The sequence below is a fragment of the Bos indicus genome, chromosome 23, assembly GCF_029378745.1.
Source record: "Bos indicus isolate NIAB-ARS_2022 breed Sahiwal x Tharparkar chromosome 23, NIAB-ARS_B.indTharparkar_mat_pri_1.0, whole genome shotgun sequence".
Classification (NCBI taxonomy): Eukaryota; Metazoa; Chordata; class Mammalia; order Artiodactyla; family Bovidae; genus Bos; species Bos indicus.
In genome coordinates, this window is record NC_091782.1 from 2793546 (window position 1) to 2808788 (window position 15243).

Here is a 15243-nt window from a genome sequence, read left to right on the forward strand (position 1 = left end):
CAGGGAATCCAAAGCCAGTGCTCTCTGACAACCTAGAGGAATGGGATGAAGGAGGTGGGAGTGGGGCTCAAGAAGGAGGGGATATATGTATAACTATGGCCGATTCAGTTGATGAATGGCAAAAGTCACAATATTGTTAAGCAATTATCTTCTAAATTAACTTTTTTAATTAAAAATGATGGGAGAAACTTTTTCTTACAATAGATTTCCAAAGAATAAATGTATATGGTATGACAGAAATAGAAAATTACCATTTGATCATCATAGGCAAGAATTATTAAGGGATTTGAAAGTATGATGAGAAGCATGATATTTATATAATCTTAAAGCATTTCCTGACAAGATGTTTATTAACTGCAAAGGGGGAAACAATAACTTTTTAGTGAAGAATGCTTACAGAGAGCACCTCACCCAAATGACCAAAGTTAACAACAGCAGCAATGAAACCTATCAGTATCACATTCCTCCTCATAGGATGAACTGAGACAGACATAACTTCCCTGTGGTATTTTTGTCAAAGATGTATAGCTTAAGTTCATTCATGAGGAAACATCAAACACACTCATTTTGAGGAACTACAAAATAACTGGCCAGTGTTCTTCAAAAGTGTTAAGATTATGAGAGAAATGACCACAGACTGAGGAATGGCCACAAACCAGAAGATACTAAGGAAGAGTGTGATCCTGGGCTGGATGCCAAATTGGACTCTGGAACTGAAAAAAAAAAAAAAAAGACAATAGTGAGACAACAGAAAAAGTTTGACCAGTGCATCTCAAAAGAGCTGATAGCATTGTAGTTTTGATGTCTCTACAATGGCTTATCAGATAATAATATCTGAGGAAGGTGGATGAAGTCTATGTATCTCTCTACTATTTATGTAATTGATGGGGTGGGGGGAGTCAGTGAGAAAGTGAAAGTCGCTCAGTCATATCCAACTCTTTGCAACTCCATGGACTGTATAGTCCAGGTCAGAATACTGGAGTGGGTAGCCTTTCCCTTCTCCAAGGGATCTTCCCAACCCAGGGATCGAACCCATGTCTCCTGCATTGCAGGTGGATTCTTTACCAGCTGAGCTACAAGGTCAGTGAGAAGGAGGTCTGCAATTATTTCAAATGAAAAGGGAAAATATAAAAACAAAATTTTCCACCATAAAAAAAGGAAAGTGTGAGAGTATTGTACATTCAAGTACAATACTTTTTTTGCTAAAATAAATCCACATCTCAATGCCATTTTATGTCACATGAGAAGATAACATTACAATCTCTAGGAATATGTAAAGTGAGCACTGGATTCATTTTTTTCCAAAATTGCAATTGGTTAAGCCATTCTTTAATTCATAAGTGGTAAATTATGGTTTTGCAAAGGGAGTGTCAATTCCTGGATTTCTGGAGTTGAAAGTTCATGGTCTTTTGAGTCAGATACATTTATATTTAAATCTTAACTACACTGCTATCTTGTATAATTTGGAGAAAATACTCTCTCTCCATTCATGCATTTTCCTATCTGTAAAACAGGAGTAATAGTACCAGTTTCAGGAACTTTTATGAGAATTAAGTAAAATGTTTGAAAAGATTCTTTATTCAGATCTCTTTTCTTCGCCATATGATACATACTGATACACAAAATTTATCCCGGGATTTGAAAATAAAAACACTGCATTATCTATGACGAAGATGACAAAGCTGGTTTTTAGAGTGAAAGGTTAATTGTAAACTAATCAGCTTCCAATTAAAATAAATAAATTTATATTAAAAAATAAAACCTAGATGGTTGAAGGTGATTGTTGTTAACTCTACTGGCTAAACTGTTTCTGCACATTTTCTCTGAAGTCTGAATCCTCCTGGACCATAAAGGACCTAGAGCTAGTGTGAAAGGTTGAGTGTGATAACTTTTCATGCCACTTGGAGACAGTAAAGCCAAAATGTCAGATAGTGACTGAAGTTTGTGTATCCACATTTCAGAAAAGGGATCTAGGCTGAGAAACTAAACTTGGAAATCATCCACCTATGTTGACAACTGCATCTCCATGATGGATAAATGCCCAGGAAGAGTGCACAGAGAGGACAATGTGGCTTAAGATTCTCTGTGTCAAAGATTCTCTGTGGTGTGATCACTCACCTAGAGCCAGACATCCTGAAATGTGAAGTCAGGTGGGCCTTAGGAAACATCACTATGAACAAAGCTAGTGGAGGCAATGGAATTCCAGCTGAGCTATTTCAAATCCTAAAAGATGATGCTCTGAAAGTGCTGCATTCAATATGCTAGCAAATTTGGAAAAGTCAACAGTGCCCACATGACTGGAAAAGGTCAGTTTTCATTCCAATCCCAAAGAAAGGCAATGCTAAAGAATGCTCATAGTACTGCATAATTGCACTCATCTCACACATTAGTAAAGTAATGCTCAAAATTATCCAAGCCAGGCTTCAACAATACGTGAACCGTGAACTTCCAGATGTACAAGATGGATTTAGAAAAGGGAGAGGAACCAGAGATAAAATTGCCAACATCCATGGGATCATTGAAAAAGCATGAGAGTTCCAGAAAAACATCTACTTGTGCTTTATTGACTACACCAAAGCCTTTGACTGTGTGGATCACAACAAACTGTGAAAAATTCTTCAATAAACGGAAATACCAGACCACCTTACCTGCATTCTGAGAAATCTGTATGCAGGTCAAGATGCAACAGTTAGAACTGGACATGGAACAACAGAATGGTTCCAAATTGGGAAAGGAGTATGTCAAGGTTGTGTATTGTCACCCTGCTTATTTAACTTATATGCAGAGTACATCATGCAAAATGCTGGGCTGAATGAAGCACAAGTCAGAATCAAGATTGCTGAGAGAACTATCAATTACCTCAGATATGCAGATGACATCACCTTTATGGCAGAAAGTGAAGAAAGACTAAAGAGCTTCTTGATGAAAGTGAAAGAGGAGAGTGAAAAAATTGGCTTAAAGTTCAACATTCAGAAAACTAAGATCATGGCATCCAGTCCCATCCCTTAACAGCAAATACATGGTGAAACAATGGAAACAGTGAGAGACTTCATTTTCTTTGGCTCCAAAATCACTGTAGATGGTGACTGCAGCCATGAAATTAAAAGATACTTGCTCCTTGGAAGAAAAGCTATGACCAACCTAGAGAGCATATTAAAAAGCAGAGACATTACTTAACCAATAAAGGTCTGTCTAGTCAAAGCTATGGTTTTTCCTGTAGTCGTGTATGGATATGAGAGTTGAACTATAAAGAAAACTGAGCACTGAAGAATTGATGCTTTTGAACTGTGGTGTTGGAGAAGACTCTTGAGCATCCCTTGGACTGCAAGGAGATACAACCAGTCCACCCTAAAGGAGATCAGTCTTGAATATTCATTGGAAGGACTGATGCTGAAGCTGAAACTTCAGTACTTTGGCCACCTGATGCAAAGAACTGACTCATTTGAAAAGATCCTGATGCTGGGAAAGATTGAAGGCAGGAGGAGAAGAGGATGACAGAGGATGAGATGATTGGATGGCATCACTGACTCAATGGACATGAGTCTGAGCATGCTCCAGGATTTGGTGATGGACAGGGAAGCCTGGCATGCTGCAGTCCTACAGGTTCCCATAGTTGGACATGGCTGACTGGCTGAACTGAACTGAACTGAACTGTGTCAGTTCAGAGTGGAGTAAATCAAGGGGACTCATGGTCAACTGCGTGCTGCAGTCCATCAGGTTCCCATAGTTGGATATGGATGACTGGCTGAACTGAACTGAACTGTGTCAGTTCAGAGTGGAGTAAATCAAGGAGACTCATGGTCAACCAAGACCTCACCACTGCATCAGACACATCTGAAATAAAGTCACTGTGGTGGTAAGGCACCACCATTTATATTTGATTGAAATGTGTCTCCTGTAAAATTCTTAATTTTGTTCCCAGGCACTTCAGATCATAGGCCACATTTCTTCTTCAGAGAAACTTCAGTTCTTCTTTCATGGCATAACAACATGCCTTGATAAGGCCCACTGAGATTACTAAGATTAATCTCCTTTATTTAAAGTTGACTGATTGTAGATGTTGGTCATGTCTGCAGTACTTGGATTAGTGTTGGGTGTGTAACTGGGTGCTGTAGCCTTACCAAGTTGACACATGAAATAGCTGTCACCCCTGGCTTCTATGCCACCTAAAAGCAAGAGACTTGTTACACTAAACCCACTTCTCCTGCTCACAAAAGAAGAGATAGATTCTTTTGTTATATAACTAGGTGCTAAAAATTTAGTATTCTATTAAGTGTACTTTAGATGCCATATAGATGTACCGCTACTGCTAAGTCACTTCAGTCATGTCCAACTCTGTGCAACCCCATAGACAGCAGCCCACAAGGCTCCCCTGTCCCTGCGATTCTCCAGGCAAGAACACTGGAGTGGGTTGCCATTTCCTTCTCCAATGCACGAAAGTGAAAAGTAAAAGTGAAGTCGCTCAGTCGTGTCCGACCCTCAGTGACCCCATGGCCTGCAGCCTTCCAGGCTCCTCCGTCCATGGGATTTTCCAGACAAGAGTACTGGAGTGGGGTGCAATTGTCTTCTCTAATAGATGTACTATATACATGTAAAAGTTCGTTGACTTTCACATTTAAGGTTTGTACACTTTATCTATGTTTCACTTCAATAAAAAAATTTTAAAAAGTATATATGAAGTCTTTGAATGACTTTTATTATAAAGAATTTTAATACACATGTATATGACACTGACATTTTTAAACAAATTATTTTTTTTCATATATCCTGGAAAATACTTCTCATAGGTTGCAAGTGTAATTATTTTACATCTACATATCAATAAACATCTGCATTAGTAATTAGTTGCAAAACACTAGAAATATACTACCCCTGTCCATCCTGAGCCCCTGAAATCTAAATGTTTTGTGATGAACCCAGCATATCATGATTTTTAATAATATATTACATCATGTAGAAAAACATAATAATCCTTTGTAGGATATAAAAGAATAAATTCCTATTTACAGTATAAGTAAGATCATCTATAATTCCTCCAGAATATCATGGTATGGATGGTAACTGGGTATTAAATCCTATAAATTATTTATTGCTACCAGATATTATGAAAAACAAAGTTGGAATCCAAAGAGAAAGCATATTCTGCCTTTCAGAATCTCCTAGAAAGAACTGCAATAAAATCTCAAGGTAGAAATATGTTTCCAACAGAGTAGTCTGTAACACCTTTGCATTGTTTCAGGGGATCAGCACTTATGTGAATTGATAGCTACATAGCAGGATTCCATGTCGACTGCATCAGTGGTATTGAGATGCAGAACAATGAAACAGTTGTCAGTGTTTAAGAGCAGCCAGGTCCCAGCCCATAAATTATGAAAAAATAGAGTTATAAACCTGAGCCTAAGTGCTATGAGATATTCTGCCAAACTTCAAAATGTGTCTTAAAACACTCAACTCATTATGAAAAATATGTTTACAAAGGTACTTTCTCCAAGATTTATGGAACAGATAAGTCAAGATAGTAATAAATAGATTTTCAAGGGAAAAAGTACCTATAAACTACATTAAACATATTCCAAGCTTTTGATCATCATTGTCATAATTTCTGGCATGCCTGTAATTAATCATAATAATTATATTTAAAGGAAGAAAATTCACAGATATATAGAGACACTCTCTCAACTTTAAATGCATTTTTTTAAAATTTATTTTGTCAATAATTTATACATCATTTATCATAAGGGAAAATGTATGAATTGCACTTAGAAAAGGTGAGAGCAGCAATATATACAGATCTGGTCCCTTAAGACTCTGAAATAATGACACAAATAGGTGGAGAAATGCACCATGTTCATGGATTGGAAGAATCAATATAGTGAAAATGAGTATACTACCCAAAGCAATTTATAAATTCAATGTAATCCCTATCAAGCTACACTACCAATGGCATTTTTCAAAAAGTAGAACAAATGATTTCACAATTTGTATAGAAACACAAAAAACCTTGAATAGCCAAAGCAGTCTTGAGAAAGAAGAATGAAATTGGAGGACTCAACCTGCCTGACTTCAGACTATACTACAAAGCTATGATCAAGACAGTATGGTATGGGCACAAAGACAGAAATATAGATCAATGAAACAAAATAGAAAGCCCAGAGATAAATCCACGTACCTATAGATACCTTATCTTTGACAAACAAGGTAAGAATATACAATGAAGAAAAGACAATCTCTTTAACAATTAGTGCTGGGAAAACTGGTCAACCATCTGTAAAAAGAAACTAGAACACTTTCTAACGCCACACACAAGAATAAACTCAAAATTGATTAAAGACCTAAATATAAGACCAGAAACTATAAAACTCTTACTGGAAAGCATAGGCAGAACACTCTCTGACATATATCATGGCAAGATCTTCTATGACCCACCTACCAGGGTAATGGAAATAAAAACAAAAGTAAAAACATTGGACCTAATTAAACTTAAATGATAAATGAAACAACTGACAAAGAATTCATCTCCAAAATATACAACCAGCTCATGCAGCTCAATAGCAGAAATATAAACAACCCAATAAAAAAAATGGGCCAAAGAACTAAAAAAACATTTCTCCAGAAAAGATATACAGATGGCTAACAAACGCATGAAAAGATGATCAACATCACTCATTATCAGAGAAATGCAAATTATTATTTATTTGGTAATGCCATTCTTTAACCTCCACACAGCAACCAGCACAGTGCTAGACATCATCAGGGGTGAAATATACATAAAAATTTAAAATCATAGACTATTTGAGATAAAGGAGACATTATCTTGTCAATGACTTGCTTTACAGCTACTGTAAAGTATTCAGATTTTATCTGTACAATGCCATGGCCATGCTCAAATTTCATGGTGACTGAGTTCATGTGAAAAAGCAGATCTTCTAACTTGTGATGTGGAACCACAATGAGCACCATCTCACACCAGTCAGAACGGCTGCCACCAAAAAGTCTACAAACAATAAATGTTGGAGAGGGCATGGAGAAAAGGGAACTCTCCTACACTGCTGGTGGAAATGGAAACTAGTACAGCCACTATGGAGAAAGGTGTGGAGATTGCTTAAAAACCTGGAGATAGAACTGCCATGAGACCCAGCAATCCCACTGTTGACCATACACACCAGAATTGAAATAGACACATATACTCCAATGTTCATTGCAGCACTGTTTAAAATAGCTAGGACATGTAAGCAACCTAGATGTCCATCAGCCTACCAGTGGATAAATAATTTCTGGTATATGTATGCAATGGAATATTACTCAGCTGTAAAAAAAGAACACATCTGAGTCAGTTCTAATGAGGTGAATGAAGCTGGAGCCTATTATACAGAGTGAAGTAAGTCAGAAAGAGAAACACCAATACAGTACATTAATGCATATGTATGGACTTTAGAAAGATGGTAACAACAACCCTATATGCAAGACAGCAAAAGAGACACAAATGTAAAGAACAGACTTTTGAACTATGTGGGAGAAGGTGAGGGTGGGACGATATGAGAGAATAGCATTGAAACATGTATATTACCATATGCAAAATAGACGACCAGTGCAAGTTCAATGCATGAAGCAGGGCATTCAAAGCTGGTGCTCTGTGACAACCCAGAGGGATGGAATGGGGAAGGAGGTGAGAAGGGGGTTCAGGATGGTGGGGCATATGTACACCCATTGCTGATTCATGTTGATGTATGGCCAAAAACCACCCCAATGTTGTAAAACCTTATTCATGCCTTCTTTGAAGATGAATAGTATTAAAAACAAAAGAACTGCCTAAGTGGTAAAAAGAAAAAAAACTCTAAAATACATGAAGATTTGGTCCATCCCTTATTTGTCCAAATTTTCCAGGTACTTGTAAAACTTGTAAAGACCCTTATGTTGCAAGATGTGCCTCACATTATGAGCTAATCTAGCAATTGCTACAATCACCAAGGAGTGAGTTGGGCTTTCTTTCTTTCTTTTTTGCTCAGGGCCCTATTGCAATGAAGATACAATAATACATACAGTAAAATGATAAATGAAGAGCCCCTTAAATATAGTGTTTGGATATTAACTAAAATAATGTAGTTTCTGAGAACTCCAAAACAATCCCTTATTTTCTTAGTGACTCTCTAAATAAAACTTACAGGTTGTTTAACCAGGAAAAATAATCAAGCTTGAGATTGCCTTCCCAGAACAGGGGGGCAGTTATGAGTACCAAGTTAGGAATACACAATGAATGCCACATGATGGCCAGCATCCCTGAGGATATACATGTTCTCATTTAGGGACTCTTTAATCAGAATGTCCTCAATTTTTTAACTCTCAAAACTGTTAGAGTTTAAAAAAAAAAAAAAAAACCTTACTTGTCAATCTATTAAGAGAAGCATCTTGATATAGTATACAATGTTCCACATCACAAGTTAGAAGATCTGCTTTTTCACATGAACTCAGTTACCGTGAAATTTGAGCATGGCCATGGCATTGTACAGATAAAATCTGAATACTTTACAGTAGCTGTAAAGCAAATCATTGACAAGATGTCTCCTTTATCTCAAATAGTCTACGATTTTAAAATTTTATGTACATTTCACCTCTGATGATGTCTAGCACTGTGCTGGTTGCTGTGTGGAGGTTAAAGAATGGCATTACCAAATAAATAATAATGATATTGTCTTCAATCAATTCAAGGTAGCAAAGACACACTCAGAAGGACTATTCCATAGTGGAGAAAAAGTTTAGAAGCAGAATGAACAGAAGTTACTCAAGAGATGATTGCAAAAAAGATTATGAGGAGAAAGAAAGATACCCAGATACTCCCCTGGGATGAGTAACACTGTTTGTGGATACTTAAATAAATAAAAACATATACTTTGGCTACCTGATGCGAAAAACTGACTCATTTGAAAAGACCCTGGTGCCTGGAAAGATTGAAGGAGGGAGGCGAAGGGGACGGCATGGTTGGATGGCCTCACTGACTCGATGGACATGAGTTTAGGTAAACTCTGGGAGTTGGTGATGGGCAGGGAGGCCTGGCATGCTGCAGTCCATGGTGTCGCAAAGAGTTGGACACAAATGAGCAACTGAACTGAACTGAACTTATCCACAAAAAGACCTGTATAGGCATAGTCATGGTTGCCTTACCCATAATAACTAGGAAGAAACCAAAGGTTCATTAATAAATGAATAAATTTGTTTATAGAGATAAACTGTGATACAACTGGATAATACTCAGCAGCAAAAATTGATTAATTATGAAAAATTAAACATGATTAATCTCATAAGTGTCTTGATATTAAAACCCAGTTTCTATAGTGTTAGTCACTCAGTCGTGCCCGACTCTTTGTGACCCCATGGACTGCAGCCCACCAGGCTCCTCTGTCCATGAGATTTTCCAGGCAATGATATTGGAGTGGATTGCCACTTCCTTCTCCAGGGCATCTTCCCAACCCAGGGATCGAACCCTGGTCTCCTGCACTGCAGGCAGATTCTTTATCGAGTGAGCCCAGTTTCTATATGTACATATTAAATCATCACATTTAGATGATTTCCATAAAGAGGCAAAACTAATACCTCAATAAATATTATATATACTCCCTTGGAGAAAGGAATGGCTACCAACTCCAGTATTCTTGCCTGGAGAATTCCATGGACAGAAAGGAACCTGGTGGGTCCATGGGTCCGCAAGAGTCAGACATGACTGAGTAACTAGCACTTTCATTAGCTTTCATTCATACTTCTCTATAAATACATATAAATATTGTTGCTTTTAGGGCTGGGAAAATTGCCTGGCAGGGGACACAGGGAAATTTTATGAGGAGTGGACATATTTTTTGCTTATGGGTATGGGTTACATGGGACTTCCCTGGTGGCTCAGAGATTAAAGCGTCTGCCTGGAATGCGGGAGACCCGGATTCAATCCCTGGGTCGGGAAGATCCCCTGGGGAAGGAAATGGCAACCCACTCCAGAACTCTTGCCTGGAGAATCCCATGGAGGGAGGAGCCTGGTAGGCTGCAGTCCATGGGGTTGCAAAGAGTTGGACATGACTGAGCAACTTCACTTTCACTTTCATGGGTTACATGGGTGAATAAAAATGTTACAATTCATCAAAAGAGAACAGGTAAGATCTCAGGATTTTAAGTGTGTAAATTATACCTCTATATAAAATTAAAAGATGATTTGTAGGCTAGTACAGAAATTTAAAAAAGATTATTTAGTTTAAATATATATAGCAGCAAAAGTCCAAGATAGCAGAGTAGAAAGATGTGCACTCATCTTCTGTGAGAACTCCAAAATTGCAAGTCCCTGCTGAAGAACCATCGAGAGGAGGATGTTGGATCCTACAAATAAAAGATACCCCATGTCCAAGGCCAAAGGATAAGCCCCAACAAGATGGTGGTGGGGGGGTGAAATTGCTTTTAGAATCAAAACCCCATATCCACTAGGGCTCAAATAAAGCCTTTCATGCATCAAGACCCAGAGATCCCACAGAGATAAGGCAGAGCTGCCTTTGAGTGTTTGCATGTCTCCTGTGGAAGCATGGGTCAGCGGTGGCCTGCCACAGGGATAGGAGCTCTGGCTGTAGCACACCTAAGAGGCACACCATGTGGCATAAATCCTTTGGAGGAGGTCTTCATTAGCCCCACCCCAGAGTCACCGAGTGGACAACCCACAAACTGGAGAACAATTATATCAAACAAGTTCTCACACTGTTATGAAAGTTCTAAGACTCACAACAGATTTCTCAACCTGGAGATCCAGCAAAGTGCTGAGAAGCCCCAGGGAATGTGACTGGAAGCCGGTGGGATTTGATTAGAGAACTTCCACAGGATGGGGATACAGACTCTTGGAGGGCACAAACGGAACCTTGTGAGCAGCAAGACCCAAGAGAAAGGAGTAGTGACCCACAGTAGACTGACCCAGACTTGCCTGTAAGTGTCCAGGAGTCTCCATTGGAGGCATGGGTTGAGAGTGGCCTGCAGCAGGGTCAGGAGCACTGAATAAAATAGTGCTATCATAAGTTTTTTTGAAGGAGATCTCCATTACCACCATTGTCTCTACCATAGTTTGGTCTCAGGCCAAAAAGCAGGGAGGGCCCACAGCTCCACCCATCAACAGAAAATTGGACTAAAGATGTACTGAGCATGGCCATCAGAACAAGACCCAGATTCTCCCAGTCAGTCTCTCTCATCAGAGAGTTTACACAAACCTCATCCTTATCCCTCAGAGGTCACACAGAATGAAAACCACAATCACAGAAAACTAGCCAAACTGTTCACATGGATCACAGCTTTGTCTAATTCAATGAAACTATGAGCCATGCTGTGTAGGGCCACCCAAGATGGGTGGGTCACGGTGGAGAGTTCTGAAAAAACGTGGTCCACTGAAAAAGGGAATAGTATGAATAGTATGAAAAGACAAAAAGATATTACATTGAAAGATGAACTCCCCAGGGCTATCGGTGTCCAATATACTACTGGAGAAGAGTGGAGAAATAGCTCCAGAAAGAATGAAGAGACCGAGCCAAAGCAAAAACATTGCCCAGCTATGGATGTAACTGGTGATGAAAGCATAGCCCAATGCTCTAAAGAACAATATTGTTTAGGAACCTGGAATGTTAGGTCCATGAATCAAGGTAAACTGAAAGGGGTCAAACAGGAAATGGCAAGAGTGAACATCAACATTTTAAGAATCAGCAAACTACAATGGAACAGAATGGGTGAATTTGATTCAGATGACCATTATATATACTACTCTGGGCAAGAATCCCTTAAAAGAAATGAAGTACACCTCATAGTCAACAAAAGAGTCTGAAATGCAGTACTTGGATGCAATCTCAAAAACAACAGAATGATCTCTATTTGTTTCCAAGGCAAGTCATTCAATATTACAGTAATCCAAGTCTATGCCCCAGCCAGTAATGCTGAAGAAGCTGAAGTTGAATGGTTCTCTGAAGACCTACAAGACCTTCTAGAACTAACACCAGAAAAAGATGTCCTTTTCATCATAGAGGACTGGAATGCAAAAGTAGGAAGTGAGGAGATACCTGGAGTAACAGGCAAGTTTGTCCTTATAGTACAAAATGAAGCAGGGCAAAGGGTAACAGAGTTTTGCCAAGAAAATGCATTGATCATAGCAAACGCCCTCTTCCAACCACACAAGAGAAGACTCTACACATGGACATCACCAGATGGTGAATAATGAAATCATTATAGTTTTTGCAGCCAAAGATGGAGAAACTATACAGTCAGCAAAAACAAGACAGGGAGAGAACTGTGGCTCAGATCATGAACTCCTTATTGCTAAATTCAGACTTAAATTGAAGAAAGTGGGAAAACCACTAGACCATTCAGGTATGACCTAAATCAAATCCCTTACGCTTATACAGTGGAAGTGAGAAATAGGTTCAAGGCATTAGATCTAATAGACTGAGTGCCTAAAGAACTATGGACAGAGGTTTGTAACATTGTACAGGAAGCAGTGATCAAAACCACCCCCAGGAAAAAGAAATGCAAAAAGGCAAAATGGTGTCTGAGGTGGCCTTACAAATAGTTGAGAAAAGAAGAGAAGTGAAAGGCAAAGGAGAAAAGGAAAGATATATCCATCTGAATACAGAGTTCCAAAGAATAGCAGGAAAGATAGGAAAGCCTTCCTCACTAATTAATGCAAAGAAATAGAGGAAAGCAATAGAATGAGAAAGATTAGAAATTTCTTGAAGATTTCATCAAATTTAGAGATACCAAAGGAACATTTAATGTAAAGATGGGAAAAATAAAGGATAGAAACAGTATAGACTTAACAGAAGTAGAAAATATTAAGAAGAGGTGTCAAGAATACACAGAAGAACTGTACAAAAAAGATTTTCATGACCCAGATAACCACGATGGTGTGATCACTCACCTAGTGCCAAATGTCCTGGAATGCAAAGTCAAGTGGGCCTTAGGAAGCATCAGTATGAACAAAGCTAGTCTAGGTGATGGAATTCCAGGTGAGTTATTTCAAATCCTAAAAGATGATGCTCTGAAAGTGCCACACTCAATATGTCAGCAAAGTTGGAAAACTCAGCAGTGGTCACCAGACAGGAAAACGTCAGTTTTCATTTCAATCCCAAAGAAAGGCAATGCCAAAGAATGTTCAAACTACCGCACAATTGCACTCATCTCACATGATAGCAATTAATGCTCAAAATTCTCCAAGTTATTCTTAAACAGTATGTAAACAGAATTTCCAGATGTTCAAGCTGGATTTAGAAAAGGCAGAGGAATCAGAGCTCAAATTGCCAACAATCTACTGGATCATAGAAAAAGCAAGAGAATTCCAGAAAAAGTTTGTATTTCCAGAAAAACATCAGCAAATAACTGACTCATTGAAAAAAACCCTGATGCTGGGAAAGATTGAAGGCAGGAGTAGAAGGGGATGAAAGAGGATGAGATGGTTGGATGGCATCACTGACTCAATGGACATGAGTTTGAGCAAGCTCCAGGATTTGGTGATGGACAGGGAAGCCTGCATACTGCAGTCCATGGGGTTGCAAAGAATTGGACACAACTGAGCACTGAACTGAGCTGCAAAAGGAGAGATTGATTACTTAAAATATTGAAGAAAAATGTATACATATTACTACTCTTAAAATGTGTCTGAAACTTCCAGTTTCCAACCTAGTGTGTAAGAAGATGTATATTACCATGTTACACTAACAAGTAAAAAGCTAAACAAACTGGAAAAAAAAAATCAATTTCTATCAAACCCATAGAGAGGCTGAGTTATGGGTAAACCACAGTTCTGCAAGTTAGAGACAAACAGGTCAATTAGAAGAATGGTGACTTAACCAAAGCATTAAATCTCCACAGGACCCATCACCTTGGTAGGGAAATAGCTATAACTGACACTCTGCTGTAAGCTTAGCATGCAGAAGTCTGAGACATAAAACTTCAGATTACCTGTCATTGGAGGCTTCCACACTTTTGTTGTTTTACCTGTAGGAACTTGAGCAGGTTCTCACAGTGAATACTGGATAAAAATCCCTTTGTGTTTCTGGAAAGAGAGGGGGAGTGGAACCATTCTGAAATAAACTAGAGTAATCTGTTCTAAATTCCTGCCCATAATAGAAACTATTGTTAGATAGGTAGAATAGGGAAAAGGAGTCCAAAATGGCGGTGGCTAAAAGACAAGGAAGGTCTGAGGACCAGAGTGAAGACTTCAGGCAGAACAAACAGAACAAACAGCACTCCTGGCTAAGCCCAATTTGCATAGGGCAGGCCCAGGTGGAGGAAAAAACATATAAAAGGAGGAGCCAAAGCACTTTCTCTTCAGACTCTCTCCCGCGTGCGTGCGCTCTTTTCTCTCTCTCTCTCTCTCTCTCTCTCTCTCTCTCTCTCTCTCTCACTCTCCTGCTATCTTCTAAATAAAATAGAGCTGTAACACTGATTTGCCTAAGAACTGTAACACGGTTTGTCCAAGACCTGAGAGCTGTGATGCGCCGAGGGCTTTAATGTCCGTTGCTCCAAATCTTTGTTGTGACGAGACAAAGAACCGAGGAACATATACTCGTGTGACATTTATGGTGCCGTGACTTGGGTTTAAACTGGCTGAAACAACCTCTACGTGGAAGAGGCCAAGCACAACAGGAGCCCAACTCAGCAAAGCTCCCGCGCTAGAAGTGGAAGGCGAAGAAACCCAGAGCAGGGGAAGGCCCATCGTGCTGGAAACCGGGACAGCGAAAAACGAACTCGGCAGAAAGCTCACGCAACCCAGTCTCAGAATCCAGAAGACCTCCAGTTAAGGTAAGAGGTCCTCGCTCCTATGGCTGGAGGGACCCTTACAATCTCTCGTTTCTTGTTTCCTCGAACCTCCCGCAAACAGGTGGGTGGCAAGGGGCACAGTTGAGGGACTCTGGAGAGGCTACTCCTCAGCGTGTCCCAAAGGTGCTATCTGCTGAGCCCCAGTAGCTGTTACACAAGCCAGTGGGGGTTCTTCTGTCCTTTCTCTTCTCTGTGCCAAAGATTAGACCAATGAAACTGTGAGCACCGGTCAGATATTTAGCAAAATTTCTGGTGGGCTATGAAGGGGATTCCTTGGCATATTTTTCCCACTGCTTTTTCCTCCTGTCCTTCAGCTCTCTGGGACTCAAGCCCGGCCAAAACTAGTGAAATTCAGGCTCTGATGTCTCATTGCAAAAATTCATTGAGAGACAAAGCGATAAGAGGTAGATTTGTTAGGATCCAGAG